Raw genomic sequence first — 16,306 nt, forward strand, 5'->3', positions numbered from 1 at the left:
ATTGTTTTAGTGAACTTCAATGTGTGGTATCTCATTGGTTTCATGCATTTCATGATATGGGTTTTGAGATTCACTGACACCCATTGGGTGTATGTGAGGGAAATGTGTTTGTTTCGGAACTTGCAATTGGTGTTCTGTCATGAAATTGCCAATTATGAGTGGGTGGATGCAATACTCGGGTGGGTGTTTTGCATTTGGAGGCTGACCATAGGGACCAGGGATCTAGATTGTGATGACATGTTGGCTGGGGAACATGAGTTGGACATGGGTGGGGGCCTGCTGGCAGGTGCCCCACAGTGCTGGGGTGTGGGGGGGTGGGGAACATGAGTTGGACATGGGTGGGGGCCTGGTGGCGGGTGCCCCTGCACTGCTGGGGGGTGGGGGGTTGGGAGACATGGGTGGGGGCCTGGTGGAGGGTGCCCCTGGTGGCTGGGGGTGCAGGGGGACATGCGTTGGTGGGCAGTAGTGCAAGTTGACATGTGGGTTGGCTGGGGGGCATGGCCATGGTGGATGGGGTGCCTGCAGGACATGTGCAGGGTAGGCCCCTGTGGTGTGAGCCACCTGCAGGGGCCGTGGAGGGTGTAGAGGGAACACCTGGGAGGACCCACACGTGCAATTCACGTGTGGTGCTCCCCGCGCACCCCTGTAATACACATACCCTGATGGAATTGCGTGTGGAACTTCCCGCGCACCCCTGGAATACACGTACCCTGCTGATGTTGCGTGTGATACTTCCCCCGCACTCCGAAGTACACGTACCCTGATGAGATTGCGTGTGCAACTTCCCGTGCACCCCTGAAATATGCGTACCCGGCTCACACGGGGCCAATCGCGTGTGGAACTTCCCGCGCACCCCTGAAATACGTGTACCCTGCTGATGTCGCGTGTGAAACTTCCCCCGCACCCCAAAATAAACGTACCCTGCTGGAATCGTGTGTGGAACTTCCCGCGCACCCCTGAAATACGCGTACCCTGCTGAAATCGCGTGTGGAACTTCCCGCGCACCCCTGAAATACACATACCCTGCTGATGTCGCGTGTGAAACTTCCCCCGCACTCTGAAATACACGTACCATGCTGAAATCGCGTGTGGAACTTCCCGCGCACCCCTGAAATACGCGTACCCTGCTGAAATCGCATGTGGAACTTCCCGCGCACCCCTGAAATACACGTACCCTGCTGGAATCGCATGTGGAACTTCCAGTGCACCCCTGAAATACGTGTACCCTGCTCGCACGGGGCCAATCGCGTGTGGAACTTCCCGCGCACCCCGGAAATACACATACCCTGCTGATGTTGCGTGTGAAACTTCCCCCGCACCCTGTAATACACGTACCCTGATGAGATCGCGTGTGGAACTTCCCGCGCACCCCTGAAATACGCGTACCCTGCTCGCATGGGGCCAATCGCGTGTGGAACTTACCGCGCACCCCTGATATACACATACCCTGCTGATGTCGCGTGTGAAACTTCCCCCGCACCTCGAAATACACGTACCCTGCTGAAATCGCGTGTGGAACTTCCCGCGCACCCCTGAAATACACGTACCCTGCTGGAATCGCGTGTGGAACTTCCCGCGCACCCCTGAAATACGCGTACCCTGCTGAAATCGCGTGTGGAACTTCCCGCGCACCCCTGAAATACGCGTACCCTGCTCGCACGGGGCCAATCGCGTGTGGAACTTCCCGCGCACCCTGAAATACACGTACCCTGCTGGAATCACGTGTGGAACTTCCCGCGCACCCCTGAAATACGCATACCCTGCTCGCACGGGGCCAATCGCGTGAGGTACTTCCCGCGCACCCCAGTGATACACGTAGCCCGCTTGCCATGCTGGTACAGGGTTAGCGCAGCCCTTTGCGCTGGATTGGGGATTTTGATGGCTTTTCCCTGCGCGAGAGGCGTTCTTGGGGGCGTAACTGGCGCTGCTGCAGGGTCGCTGCGCCACTGTGCGCCACGGCTGGTTTTGGTGGCTGGAATCCATGAATACGCTGTGCGCGGAAATGGATTTTAGCGCACGCGGCTGGCGCAGGGATTCGCACGCGCACACTGTGCGCCAGCCGCGTGCGCCACTTGTGCGCTAAATTCTATGAATTACCCCCTATGTGTGTCTTGCAGTATTCCGGAGTGAAATGCAAAGAGGAGATCTTGCCGTCAACGTAAATACCCTAGCGTCTCTAGTCGACAGATCAGCACAAATAAATGTTGACGACAATTAAATTGATATAATTTAGATTTATCCCAGGAGCCAGTACATAATGAAAAAGATACAATGTGCTCTATTCTCCCAACATGTTTGGCACAAATTATGGGTGCAAAAGTGCATTCCCTTCAATTGAGCCAAAATACGTTTTGCAGAATTCACAAAGGGCTTCTGAATGTGCGGGTCATAGATGTGCGGATTCACATGCCCCATTGTTAGCCCCCCTTTTCAAAACTGTGCAAATCAGGGAGCATTTTGATGCATTTTAAAGTACATTTCAAAATCACAAATGGAAAGCACTTTATAATGCACAGAAGACAAAAACATTAAGATGTGCCTGTTCAGAACAGGCAGAAGGGGGTGCACAATACATGCCAGGTTAATTGAAAGGTTCACACCTGTTATTTTAAGCAGAACAGCAGAGGTATGAACCACTGTTGTCCCACTTGTATTACTATTCCTCATAGATGGGACAACTATGCTCTAGTGACAGCCATATTCTGATGATTCCTCATTCAGCCTACACATCCCGAGGTGACAGAAGATTCTCTGTCTTTGGTCCTAGATTGTGGAACTCTCTACCACTACAACTTAGGACAATGAGCTCACTCTTGCAATTTCGCCAAGCATTGAAGACTTTTCTGTTTAGGTAGATGGCCCTTTGTATTCTGGGGGCATTGTTCTGATTTATATCATCTACTGTTGATGTCATCCTTGCCAATATACGATTAAGTTCGTTTGGTGCACGTTACAAATACAAAATAAAAAAAATCAAATCAATGGATAGAAATGAGTTTGTTTTTTTAGCATTTCACAACAATAGGCCCCTTAAAAGCATGGGACCGGACATATATTAGTGCACACTCCCGATACTAATGTATGCATGGGGGCTGGCCAGCGCATAATTGAATCAACTCCAGCCCCTAGAAAGCATTTTAGTATAGATACAATTAAACATTATACAAGGCATCAAATAAGCAGTGTCGCATAGCAATTTTCTATGCAATTCTGTAGGTTTCCTAAACAAATTGACACTTGCATAGCAAAGCTAGCTTTTTAAGTTTCCATGTTCAATCAAAGTACAGCTAGCCCTGCATTCCTCTCTTGTCCTCTGTGCTCTCTTCCCTCTCTTTTCTCTGTTCACTTTAAGTGCTAATGGAGGGAAAGTGCAGCAGTAATCATCTCTTCCATTCGTACGTGCCAAGGGCCTGTGTGGGAGTGCTAGGAAAACAATTGAAGTACTCATAGTCCTTAGTCCCATTTTCGTCCATCCTTGTGGGGCGTCCCCTAACATGGGAACAGTACCGGAATCTTTGGCAGCGAAAAATTAGCTTCCCCTTTAAATTTAGCATAGCGTCTGGGGGCATGGCCCCGGGCGTGTGGGAACACCCCCAAGACCCGCCCTCCTGCGCCTCACCTCAGTCCCCTTTTTTACACATCAGACGCTTTTAATAGCTGGCTATGCTGAAAATGGTAGCCCCTGGCATACAAGCGGGGGAAGGAACGTGGGACGGATGGAGGGAAGTGGACTAAGGACTATGAGTACTCTAGGAAACATGTCTCTGAAAGACGAACGCCATAGCCTTTGCTCTGACCACGTGGGCATGGATCCCTGCGGGGATCACCTTACCCATGGCCGCGTAAGCCTCTGAGATGGCTTTGACCATTCAATGGGCAATAGAAGCTTTGGAATCCTGAGAACCAGTAGACAAGCCCCCAAAGATGATGACCAAAGCCTTAGACCTCCGGAAAGATTTCACCTGGGAGTGATAGAACTGGAGTACTCTCTTTAGGCCTATAGAATGCAAAGCCCTTTCAGCCACCCAATGCGGGTTCAGAAAGAACACTGGTAGGCAGATTTCCTGATTCAAATGGAACGGAGAGACCAGATTGGCCAAGAGCTTGGATGAGTGCGAAAGATGACCTTGCCATGTGGAAGGTGGAGAAGGGCTCACACAACAGAGCTTGCAACTTGCTGGCCCTGTGGGTAGAAGTGAGTGCCACCAGTAGCACTGCTTTGAGTGCCACCAGCCTGATGTCAACCAAGACCATTGGCTCGAAGGGCTTACGCTGCAAAACCGCAAGAACCATATTGAGGTCCCAAACTGTGTGCGGTCTATGAACCGGATGAAAAACCCCTTGAGTTGATCCTTACCCACTGTGTTGGGCGCTGAATAAATGTGCTCTGGGGAATTTTTGTAAGCCCCAATGGCCACCAAATAGGTGCGGCAGGTATTGACCTGAATGCCAGAATTAGCCACATTTGCAGAAAATGCCAGCACGTCTTCCAGGGAGCTGGTAAGGGGGTCCAGCCACTTGTCGTGAGCCCTGTGGCAGAACATGGTCCACTTCCTCTTGTACCGAGGGCGCGTAGACGGCCTCCTGTCATCTGAAAACTGGGAGTGGTGCAGTCTCAGCTGGTCAGGAGACAGGCCATGCCCCGCCCTGTTGTGTCAGGAAGCCCCTTTTGGGGATCTGGAGATGGACAGGCCTCTCGGAGCGCAACTGCAGCAGATCCGAGAACCAAGAACTTGACCTCCAGTGGGGGGCAGTCAGGATGAGGCTACAGCCCACCGAGGCCCTGAATTTACATAGGGTCTGCCGGAACAATGGCAGAGGAGGAAATGCATAGAACCTGCTGTGTCACCAGAGCTGGAACGCGTCCCCCAGAGACCCCTGACCAGCCCAAGAAGCAAACCGGAAGCACTTGGAATTCAGAAGAGATGCAAACACATCCAGATCCAGAAACCCCCTATCTTTGGAACAGGGGCAAGAAACAGTTGTGTGTAACTCCCATTCGTAGGTGTTGAACCCTAGGCGGCTGAGCTGGTCTGCTTCCGCATTGTTGTCCCCAGCTGGTGAAAACCTCTGCGGCGAGCTGACCCTCACCAGCTAATCATCCAGATAGGGGTATAGGTGATGGCCCTCCAGGCGGAGTAGGCAAGCCACTGAGTGCCCACATGAGGGGCCGAATTGAGGCCAAATGGCAGCACCTTGTATTGGAAGTTGTGCAACATGATCATGAACCGCAGAAATTTCTGGTGCGGCTGGTAAATGGGGACATTAAGGTACGCATCCTTAAGGTCTAGGGAACACATCCAGTGCCCTGCACACAGTGACTCGGCTATGTGTGCTGGGATGATCTTCTTGAAGTGTTCGAGGGTTAAAGATAGATTGAGGAATGACAGGTTCAGGACTACCCTCAGGCCAGTCGGTTTGTTCTTGGGTACCACAAAAATCCTCCGAGTAGAAGTCGGAGCCCCTGTCTGACAGAGGAACCGGTTCCACCGCTTGCATATCTAAAAGAGAAAGGATCAGCCGCAACAGTGCCAGAGACCCAATCTAAAGCAGGGGAGAAGAAAGTAGAGGGAAAGGAAGAGGAAGACTGAAGCCTGTGGAGACTATTGAAAGGATCCAAGGACTTCTGAAACAATACTTCCAGCTTTCTGTGAAGAGAGCCAGCCGGCTCCCTACAGGCGAGTTATATTGCCCGATTGTTACGTCATGGCTTTTGGTGTCTGAGGTGGGAGCGGAGGAGGGGGAATGGAAAAAGCCCTGCAATGTCCTCTACTGCTTCCTCCTGTGGTCACTGGTGGATCTGGCTGGCCGCCGTGTACCACGGTCCCTGAAACCATTGAGGACGTTGAAGGAGCAGGGTTTAAAGTCAGACCTGCCCTTGGTCTGAGGGAAGGACTTTTGGCCTGGTTTGGTACGGAAGGCCAATGACCTAGCGGACTGTGTGGAGGTCTTCTTTTTTGTCAGCTCGTCATCAGTGGATGAATGTAAAAGATCTGTCCCTTCAAAATGAAGGTCTAGAATCCTTTCCTGCACATTCAAGGAAAATTTTGTGGCATGCATCCACACCGTCCGCCTCATCTCGTCCCCCAAGCACACACCTCTGCTGGCTGTGTCGATGTGACAGACCGAGGCCTTCGTGAGGTCCTATGCAACCATGCAGGTCTCCACCAAACCGGCTTTGAAGGTGGCCTGGCTCTCAAAAGGGCAGTCAGGCAGAAACTCCCCGATCTCTCGCCACAGTCTCTGGTTCGCCACGACTAGGAGGGTGTCAGCCTTGGCCTATCGCAAATTCAGCCTGGTGTTAAGATAACAACACTTGCCAAAACACTCAAGCGCCTTGTCTTCCTTGGAAAGGCAACTGGAGGCGGCACCTGGAGGAGGACGACAGCTTGGAATACAAGAAGGCCACTACCACGACTGAAGAGTGTGGTTAAAAGGTAGGATACCAGGAGGACTGGTTCCCCATTAATAGCCGAAACAAGTTGGCAATTTTTGTCTTCATCTGGGCGTTGTCCGGGGCTTCTATGGCCACCAACAGGACATCTTTCTGGAGGGGAATGCCAGAGCTGCTCGTGGCGCACTGGGCCAGGACCTTCGCCAACACCCCCGACTCCTGGGGGCCTGCTCTGGCTGGTGGACCCCCAAATACTCTGCAAGGGCCTGAAGACGGTCCTGAAACACCTTCACTGAGGCTGAAGGCTCTTCGTCCGGTGCGTCATCATCATCGCCCTCCCACCCCCTTTTTCGTCAGACAGAAGGGAGTCTGGGTCTTGCGTCATAGGAGCTGGAAGTGCCCCTCCTGAGCAGCACCCAAAGGCAGTTGAACATCGACAGGCGAGTGCGGGGGTTGGAGGCAGCATTTGTGGTGCAAGAGGAGGAGTACTCGGAAGCACTGACAGGCCCTGGACTGGAGGAGGAACGGGCTGCAGCACTGGTACTCCTGGAGGAACTGGAGGAGGACCCAGGGGAGGAGGCCTAGGAGGCCCGGCCGCGGAACCACTTCCTTGATGAGGCCCTTGAGGAGCACCGACATCTGGGGGGAGCGCATGATGAGGACGACGTGCTCAGAGAAGCAATCCTCACATGCTGCCGGATCGCGGCGGCACGGCCCTCTGTCGCGCTGGCCCTCCTTGCCTGATCGAAGCATCTCTGAGCCTGGGTGTCGGGTAACCGTAAGGTTGAGAGGGGTAGATGTAACCCAGTGGAGACCATCCGCCTACACCATAGGGCCAGACACCACTTCCCGAAGGAAGGGGACTGGTACCCTCTTGAGTGGCCCACTTTGAAGGCGAAGGAATCAGCTGAGGCCCTGAGCTTGAATCCAAGATGTCCATCAGCATCACAGGTTGTGCTGTGTGCATGTCCACCATCTTTGGTCCTGGCGCCACGCCCTGGAAGGGAAGGCACGCAGGACCCACACCAGGTGCTGGCTCAGACTCTGACCCCAGATCCTGAAGCAGAAGCACTGACCTCGGAGACCACAGAGATATGATATGATGATATTATATGATATGACATTTGTATCATATGATATGACATTTGTAATGCGCCTACACACAAGTGTTTCAAGGCGCGACGAGGCAAGGGAGGGGTAGCAGAGGGAAGACAGACAACGATCCTACTATGCCAGGTGTCATTCAGATCGCGCAAGTGCATGGGAAGGAGGAGAAGTGCGGGGGAAGGGGCAGAGGACAGTGCAGCACATGGGATAAGAAAATAAATAACTAAGTAAAAGAGGGGCCAGAAGTAAAAGAGGGGCCAGAAGGTGGCAAGTGCATGGTTAAGTGCAGACAATCAGGTGTCCAGTGCTGGTAGTGGATCTGTAGGGATGCAGAAAACAGTCCCCAAGTGTGGGGGTTGCCAGGAAGGCAGTGCAGGTGTGCAAATGGGGGGGGGGTAGGGGACCTGGGCCCGAGATCAGAGGCTGGACAGGTAACCAGTGCAGTTTCAGTGTCAGCCAGGAAGTCAGCAAGGGAGAGGAGGAGAAAAAGCAGAAGCAAAAAGAAAGGTTTGGAGGTGATTCCGGTACCGAAGATGATTCTCCTCAAGTTTCAGGGAGGCAGGAAGGCTGTTCCAGAGGGAGGCCCCAGCCGAAGAAAGAGATCTACCTCCAACTCGTTGCTTGGAGAAGCGACTGACCCTGAGGGAGTTGGAGGCAGATGAGCGAAGAGCTTGAGATGGAAGGTATTTAGGAAGAGAGAGTTGAAGGTATTGAGGCCCCAGACCTCAGAAGACCTTGTGGAAGATGTTGAGGGTTTTGAACTTAATCCTTGCAGCCACTGGCAGATGGGTCTGGTAGGCCTAGAGCCCTCAGCCAGCGGCCCGATAGTGGAATCGCCCTGTGTGAGGACCTCCGAAGTGGCTCCGGTATGCTGGACGCCCTCCGCTATGGAGCCGGTATTCATTTGGGATCATGCTTCGAGTGGATTCCTAGAAGCAGAACTCGACGATCCTTTGCACCATGGTGCAGAAGAGGACGATGGGCTGGATCGCCCCTCCGTGGACCGCCTTGGGTCTGTCGACGGATTGCCTGGAAGAGCCCCAGGGCCTCTCGGCTTGGGGACAGATAGTCTTAATGGCCTCACTCCTACCAGCACCAGAATCCAGGGGCCCCTTCCTGGCATAAGCCCCCGGGAAGGAGTCTCTGTGCTGAGGGGCCTTGGTAAACAAAGGACCTACCTTGTCTTGATGTGGGGTCCTGGCGATTAACTCTTTAAGATGCCCGGGAGGAAAAGAATGGAAGTTCTCCCTCCAGCGGGAAAGATGATTCTTCAATGCTTGGTGACCAAGAGAGCTGCAAGCCGTGCACGCCCGAGGTCAGCAACGAGCGATCGCTGGATGCGCATCTCGTGAAGCCTCCTGCAGCAGACATGCGCCGGGGTAGGCGAGGGACAGAAGGAAGGTGAAGAAAATCAAAAAAACAAAAGAACAGGGAGCATGTGTGTGGAAAGTTGAGAAAGTTCCTACAACTAACTGCCCGGTCCGACACTGTCCGTGCGGAAAAAGGGACTGAGATGAGGCGGCAGAGGGCGGGTCTCGGGGGCGTTCCCACGCCCAGGATCGCGCCCCCATGCACTATGCTAAATTTAAAGTGGAAGCTCATTTTGTCACTGCCAAAGGTTCCGGTACCGTCCCCATGTTGGGGGACGCCCCACAATGATGGAGGAAAGGGGACGGGACATGTGAGTATTGCATTTTTCTTTTTCAAATAATTGCAAACCAGAAGTAATCGGGATGATAGTTTTAGTGATACTTTTATGAAGCTAACTCTATCGTGTGTGGCAAAGACCCATTTGATTAGCAACCTTTTTACTAATATTGTTAATGTCGTCAGAAGTTATTTGTACCGTATATATGAAATGAGCAACAATACAGCATTTTTGCATACAGCTGAAATAAGACATTAGTGAGAACAGTTTGAACTTGCAAATTCATTAAAATTCAGCTAGACTTGCAGGTCGGGAAACATAGTTTAGCTATTCAACCCAAGAGAAATGCACTCAACCCATAGCAACGGATGAAAAGAAATGTAAATGCAATATCTGTAAAATGGTGAATGTCACTACAAAACCGATTTATGGTTGGCACACTACTACCGCCCAGAGGCCAGCTATGCACAGTGAAAATTGTATTTGACATTTACTGCAAAGTAAATGTTAAATAAGTTTCAAACGAGAGGCCACCAGGGGGCGCACAGGCAATGGCTGCCTGAGTGCACAGCTCCCACCGAAGCCCGGGAATCCGAGGGGATTGAGCCCCCCTGAAACCCCCCCACAAGTACAACTTGGGAGACCGTCTCGGCGCCCCCCCTGTCCCCCCGACAAGCGAAAGAGCGGAGCCCGAGCTCCCCGGGGAGCCGGAGTTCGCAACCCGCGGCGCCTGGGCGGGTGACGCAGCAGGACTGGAGCGGCCTCGGGACCGCGGGTGAGGCGGTCTCTCCCCGGGCGCACACGGCACCCCAGCCCGACTAGCCCTCACTCCCCCTATCAACAGCCCCCCCCCCCTCGGAGTGCGGCCCAAACCAGAGCACAGAGCGCCGGGGCTGCCCGCGCGGCGAGGAGGCGGCATCCGGGGGCCTGGAGCAGCGCCCCCGGGGAATCGGCGTCCGCCCCCCCCGGGACTGAGGAGAAGGAGCGGGGTGGCCCCCCCCCCTCCCGGGGACAGCATCGCAGGCATTCACGGCCCGCCGGAGTCCAGGGCAGCGGAGTCCTCCCCCCCGGGAGTGAGAGAAAGGAGTGGGGCGGTCTCCCCCCCCCCCGGGAATCATCATCGCGGGCGCTCGCGGCCCACCGGAGCCCAGTGCAGCAGAGCAGGGGGTAGGCCTGGGACTCGCCCCCCCCCCCACAGGTGAGCAGCCCGAGCGGGGTGGAACCCCAGGAGCAGGAAGACCAAAGGTGTGGACTGTGGACCGGGGGCCCCAGACCCCCCCCCCCCCCCGAGACAGCATGGCCTGAAGCGGGGGTGACCAGGGTGCGAGGCCCCCGCCAGCAGCTTGTGGGGCGTGTGCCTGCCCAGGGGTGGCCCCCCCAGGACTCACGGCGCGAGCCACAACGTCCTTTCCCCCCTTGGACTGGAAGGTCGGGCCCCCTTGAACCACCATTCCCCCCCCTCAAGGAGACCGGAGGAGGCCCCAGAAGACCACAAGGCGCTTGAAAAGGGTGTGAGGCCCCTGCATGGGAACAGGTGGGGCGTGTGCCCGCCCCCCCGGACTGTGTCACCCCATTCGGGACATCTGTGGAGTGCACAACCCAAGTAAGGAAGGACTGGCCAGCAGGGGACCCCCCGCCCCCTGCCGGGGCCGCGGGGATCCAGACGACAGGACACAGGAAAGAACCACGTGAGCTGGAGGGAAGCCTTGCAGAGATACCGCTTCCAGGAGGTTGTAAGAGGTGACAAAGTCTTAACTCGCCAAGGGATCATGGCCCAACCCGGGGACGCCACCCCCTCTTCGGCGGCAATGGAAAGGGGCTTCGCCTCGATCCTACAGGAAATTAGGGACATGCGCTCCGACATCGCCCAGAAATTTGAAAAAATGGACCAGAGGGTGGATAAGATTGAGGACAGGCTGCTACAGGTCGAATCCAACCAATCCTCCACAGCAGTCCAAGGCATACAATATAGCATGAGGCTGGAGGCCCTGGAGAAGAGGGACGAGGAAAGGGCCCGGCAGATAAAATTTCGAAAACAGGGAGAGGAGGAACAACCTCAGAATCTTTGGGGTGCCCGAAATGGGGGGGGAAACGGAGAGGGACGTCACCCGAGCAGTACGAGACATCATCACTCTCTTGTTCGCGGAGGAAATGACAACCGAGCTAACTTTCGACAGGGTGCACAGGGTGGGGGGCAGGGCCGGGGCCCCCCGGTCGATTCTGGTCCGGTTCCACTACTACTCGGAGAAGACGAAGGTGTTGGAGGAGGCCAGAAAGGCTAGGGAAATCACCTACAACACCACCCAAGTCTCCATATACCAAGCTCTCTCAGCCTACACGCTGGCCAGGCGTAGGATGTGCCGCCCTCTCACACAGGTGCTTAAGGAAAAGGGAGTGCGCTACAGATGGGGCTACCCCTTTTCCCTGACTTTCGAATACATGGGCCAAAGATCGACCCTGATCACGGAAGAGGACATAAGGGGAGCCATACAAGAATATACAGTGGACACGAACCCCCGGAGGGGCCCATCGGGGCCGGAGCACGGGAGACCCGGTGGCCCTGGTCCGTCCGGCGAGAGGAGAAAGCGCACCGGCGCGAGGAAATTCAGGAAAATGAACACCCCCTCACCATCAAAGGACGGAGAACGTAACGACTCCGAGGACTGAGCACGGGGGCACCATGGTGTGCCCTGGTCGGAGGGACGCAGACTCAGAGGATTCACTACTATCAACGTCCCTACGACCTGCAAGTAGGTGGGGTTCGCAGAGGGGTCACAGACGCGGGGGATCCTAGGGGGTTCAAGGAGATGAGCTTCTAATGCAGATTGCCTGGCCGAGGTGGGCAGGCTGGTGGTTCGGCCAAAAGCCAGCGATGGCAGAACTACTTGGCTGGACGCCGGGGTGGGGGGTGGGGGGGACCACGGGAGTTGGGGAAGTTCAGTTACGGTTCGGGGAAGGGGGGCAGTTGGGGTTTTGTCTTAGGCCCACCCGGGGGGGGGGGTGGAAAAGCGGAACACAGAGTTGATACAACGGAGCATACGGGGAGGAGCGCAGGGAAGGAGTTGACCGAGAGAGAGGAACATAGTGACCATGGCTGACGGGCTACCCGCCCTGGGGGTGGGCTCACTTAATGTCCGTGGCTTAAATACCCCCACCAAGAGGTCCCTGCTCTGTAGGGAATTTAGAAGGGCACACCTGGATTTTCTCTTCGTTCAAGAGACTCACTGGCCACGGGGGAAGGAGCCCAAAATGCGGGGAGGGGGAATTGGCGAGGTTCACAGTGTATCCCACAAGTGCAAAAAGAGAGGGGTCGCCATCCTAGTAGCAAAACACGTGGGCTTCGAGAATGAAGCCACGCTGAAAGACCCTGGGGGCCGTTACCTGCTGGTGCGGGGGTCCCTGCAGGGGGCCCCACTGACCCTAGCTGCCATCTATGCCCCAAACGAAGGCCAAGCCCAATTCTGGGAGGAGGTGGGGGACAAACTCAAGTACTTCATCCATGGCACGGTGGTGGTGGGGGGGGGGGGACTTCAATATGGTTCTGGACCCCATCCTGGACAGGAAACATGCAGGCCCGCAGTCCTCCAGGGCTGCGGACGAGATCATGGCGCGCACCTTCCAAAAAGTCAACCTAGAACTGGGCCTGTTGGACACGATCCCCGTCCCCAGAACATACTCCCCCTCTTTTACATATTACTCAGCCATCCACACGTCATTCTCCAGGATAGACTACATCCTGGTGGACGAGACCCTACACCCATTTGCCTCGGGCCACAGGGTAGACCCCGTCCCCTGGTCTGACCACGACTTGGTCCGAGTCACTATAGCAAGGGGAGGTCTACACGAACGCAGAGGGAGATGGAAGTGCAATCACTCCCTGTTAAAGGACGAAGTCCTAGCCCAGGAGGTCCTCGAGGCCATCACGGAATTCTTTGAACTTAATGACAACGGGGAGGTGGGTTCACATACCCTCTGGGACGCCTTTAAGGCGACCTTACGGGGAACCTTGATCAAAATGGGAGCCCAGAAAAAAGGGCAAAGGGAGGGCCAGGAAAGGTACCTCAGGGAGAAAATCGCCCTACTCCAACCTGGGGGTCCCCCCACAGTTCCCCTAGACCGCGATCAGGTGACCTCACTGGACGACTATAGACTCCAACTGAAGGATCTCTTTCTCCACAAGACGGAGAGGAGCCTCCAACTGGTCAAACAAAAGTACTATGAAAAAGGGGACAGGGCGGATAGGATTCTGGCTTGGAAACTGAGGGAGGTGCAGAGAAGCCGATTAGTGAAAGAGATTAAGAACGAGGTGGGAAAGGTAGGCTACGATACGCCCCACATTGGCGAAGCCTTCCGCCGATATTATGAGAAACTATATTCGTCCGAGTATAATGGGGAGGAGGCGGAGATGGTGGGGTTCCTGAATTCAATCCAGATCCCGGCCCTGACCAGGGAGATGGTGGAGGGGTTGGAGGGCCCTGTGACCGAGGACGAGGTAGAGCGTGTGATTGGAGGGATGAAGGTGGGCACTTCCCCGGGCGAGGACGGTTACTCGGTTTACTTTTACAAAAGGTTCCGCTCGACCCTTTCCCCCCACTTGGTAAAAGTGTTCAACGCAGTGCTAGAGGGGGGGTCCCTTCCGGACTCCATGATGGAGGCAATTATTGTGGTGCTCCCCAAGGACGGCAGGGACCCTAGGGAATGCTCCTCCTACCGACCCATCTCCCTGTTGAATGTTGATGTGAAGATTCTGGCCAAGGTGCTTGGGGGACGGTTGGAGGGGGTCTTGCCGAAGCTGGTCCACGGCGACCAGGTGGGATTTATTAGGGGGAGACAGGGCTCAGACAACATCCGGAAGACGATAGACCTGTTGCACTATGCCCAGAGGTCAGATTTGGATGCGAGCGTCCTGTCCCTAGATTCGGAAAAGGCGTTCGACAGGGTGGAGTGGAGATTCATGGAACTTATCCTCCAGAAAATGGGCTTTGGTCCACACATCAGGGATTGGGTGGCGGCTTTATACAGGGCCCCTAGGGCCAGGGTCCAAGTCAATGGCGGGTTGTCGGAGCCCTTCCCCCTGTCGCGGGGGACAAGACAGGGATGCCCACTCTCCCCTCTAATCTATGTCCTCTCCATGGAACCCCTAGCCATAGCAGTCAGAGCTCACTCAGAGATTAAGGGGATTAAGAGGGGGGAGGTGGACTTTAAGCTCTCCCGGTTCGCAGATGATATCCTGGCTTATTTAGTAGACCCGAGATCCTCGCTCCCCCCGCTCCTCTCCCTGATGGCTACCTTTGGGCGTTTCTCTGGTCTCAGGATCAATGCGTCCAAATCAGTCCTGCTCCCCATGAGAACCCGGGACCCGGGCTTGGACGCACTTGTCAGCCTGGAAGGAATAACGGTGGGGAAGGCCTCCATTCGATACCTGGGAGTCTTCCTCACCCGGGACCTAACCAACCTAGCCCCTGCTAACTACGACCCCGTTGTGTCAGGAATCACTGCAGATTTAAGGAGGTGGAGGTCAATGATCCTGTCTTGGTACGGCCGCATGACGGCTGTGAAAATGAACATTCTCCCGCGACTACTATATCTTTTCACCGCCCTCCCATCTGTAGTCCCTGACCGGACCTTCAGAGTCCTTCAGAATGCGGTGCGGGAGTTCATATGGCAGGGCAAGACCCCGAGAACTGCCAATAGGGTCTTGACCTTACCGAGGGAGGAGGGAGGGTTTGGGTTGCCAGACTTTCAACTCTATTTCCGGGCCGCCCAGCTGCGCGTCCTCCTAGAACACATGAAAGAGGGGATGGGCACTTACTGGTCATATCTGGAGGACATGGACGCTCACCCACTAAAGATTCGAGACCTCCTGTGGGCCCCTAGCAAGTTTATTCCGAACAGACTCAAATCCCACCCAACCCTGGGAGTCCTCTGGACGATCTGGAGGGAAAGCCCCCAGACGGTACACCTAACATTGTGGCCATCACCGATGTCCTCCCTCTGGGGTCACCCCCTCAAACTGGGAAGCAGGGGGTTCCGCAACGCCCAGTCGTGGTCCGACCTGGGAATGGAGTGGGCAGGGCAGATGTTTAGGGAAGGAGAATTCCGGCCGTATGAGGAACTGAGGGACGCCCTCGGTCAGGGGTCCCTCTCCATATTTGAATACATCCGCCTGAAGGGAATCCTATGTGACCAGGCCTGGGGCCAGAACCTGAAAAGACAGCTGACCCCCTTCGAGAAACTCCTGGACTCGGCAACCTCCAGGAAGGGTGCGGTATCAGGGATGTACAAGCTACTGAACATGGTTAACCTACGGGAGAGAAGGGGGTTCCGCACGTTCTGGAATGACTTAGCGGGGGATGAGATCTCGGAGGACGCCTGGTCGAGAATATTTAAAATAGCCTTCCATGGGAACTTATTCACGGCGGACATGGAACACAACTTCAAGATCCTACAGGGGTGGCACAGAGAACCAGTGAAGTTGGCTAAAATGTACACGGGAGTGTCCCCCGCATGCCCAAGGGGATGTGACCAGGTCGGTATGAGAGGGCACATGTGGTGGCACTGCCCGAAAGCTCAGGCATACTGGGAGAAGGTGAGGGGCTGGATTGCCGAAGTTTCTGAAGAGCTTCTCCCCCAGAACCCCCTGACAATGCTGCTGGGCCTCCCCCCGGAGGACACGGACATATCCCGATACCCTAGAATGTGGGAGACAATGTTGAGGGCGGGAAGGGTTGCACTGGCCCAGAAATGGAAGAGCCTGGAGACCCCTTCGAAGGAGGACTGCCTAAAAAAGGTAAAAAATATGTTCCTGATAGACAAACTGACGGCAATGATGAACAATGACTTGGGCTCTTTCCAAGCAAACTGGTACGGGGTACAGCAGACATGGGGCTGGGATGTGCATTGATCCTCAGGGGGGACAAGGAGTGGACAGTGCCCACGGCCCGGGGGACGATGGTAGTTCATCAGCCATTCAAGTAGTCAACGCTCTCGCTCTTCCTGGAGCTCCAGACTTTTGGAGCTTTCATAGCGGCTCCCCAGCAAAATGGTTCTATGGGGACTAAGTTTTTTGTTTTTTTTGGGGGGGGGGTAGGTGCGTTAGGGGTGGGTGGGGGGGGGGGGATTTTTGGGCCTGTTACTTGCACAATTTGTGAAAATGT

The 16,306-nt window shown here is 55.1% G+C and overlaps 1 protein-coding gene across 2 annotated transcripts in view; it reads right to left on the reverse strand.

Moving 5' to 3' along the window:
- TAF1B (TATA-box binding protein associated factor, RNA polymerase I subunit B) overlaps positions 1–16,306 on the reverse strand; it is a 1,890,249-nt gene that overhangs the window by 1,028,335 nt on the left and 845,608 nt on the right. The gene's annotated exons all lie outside the window — the stretch shown is intronic.

This window comes from Ambystoma mexicanum, chromosome 4p (assembly GCF_040938575.1).
Source record: "Ambystoma mexicanum isolate Mex_15411 chromosome 4p, UKY_AmexF1_1, whole genome shotgun sequence".
Classification (NCBI taxonomy): Eukaryota; Metazoa; Chordata; class Amphibia; order Caudata; family Ambystomatidae; genus Ambystoma; species Ambystoma mexicanum.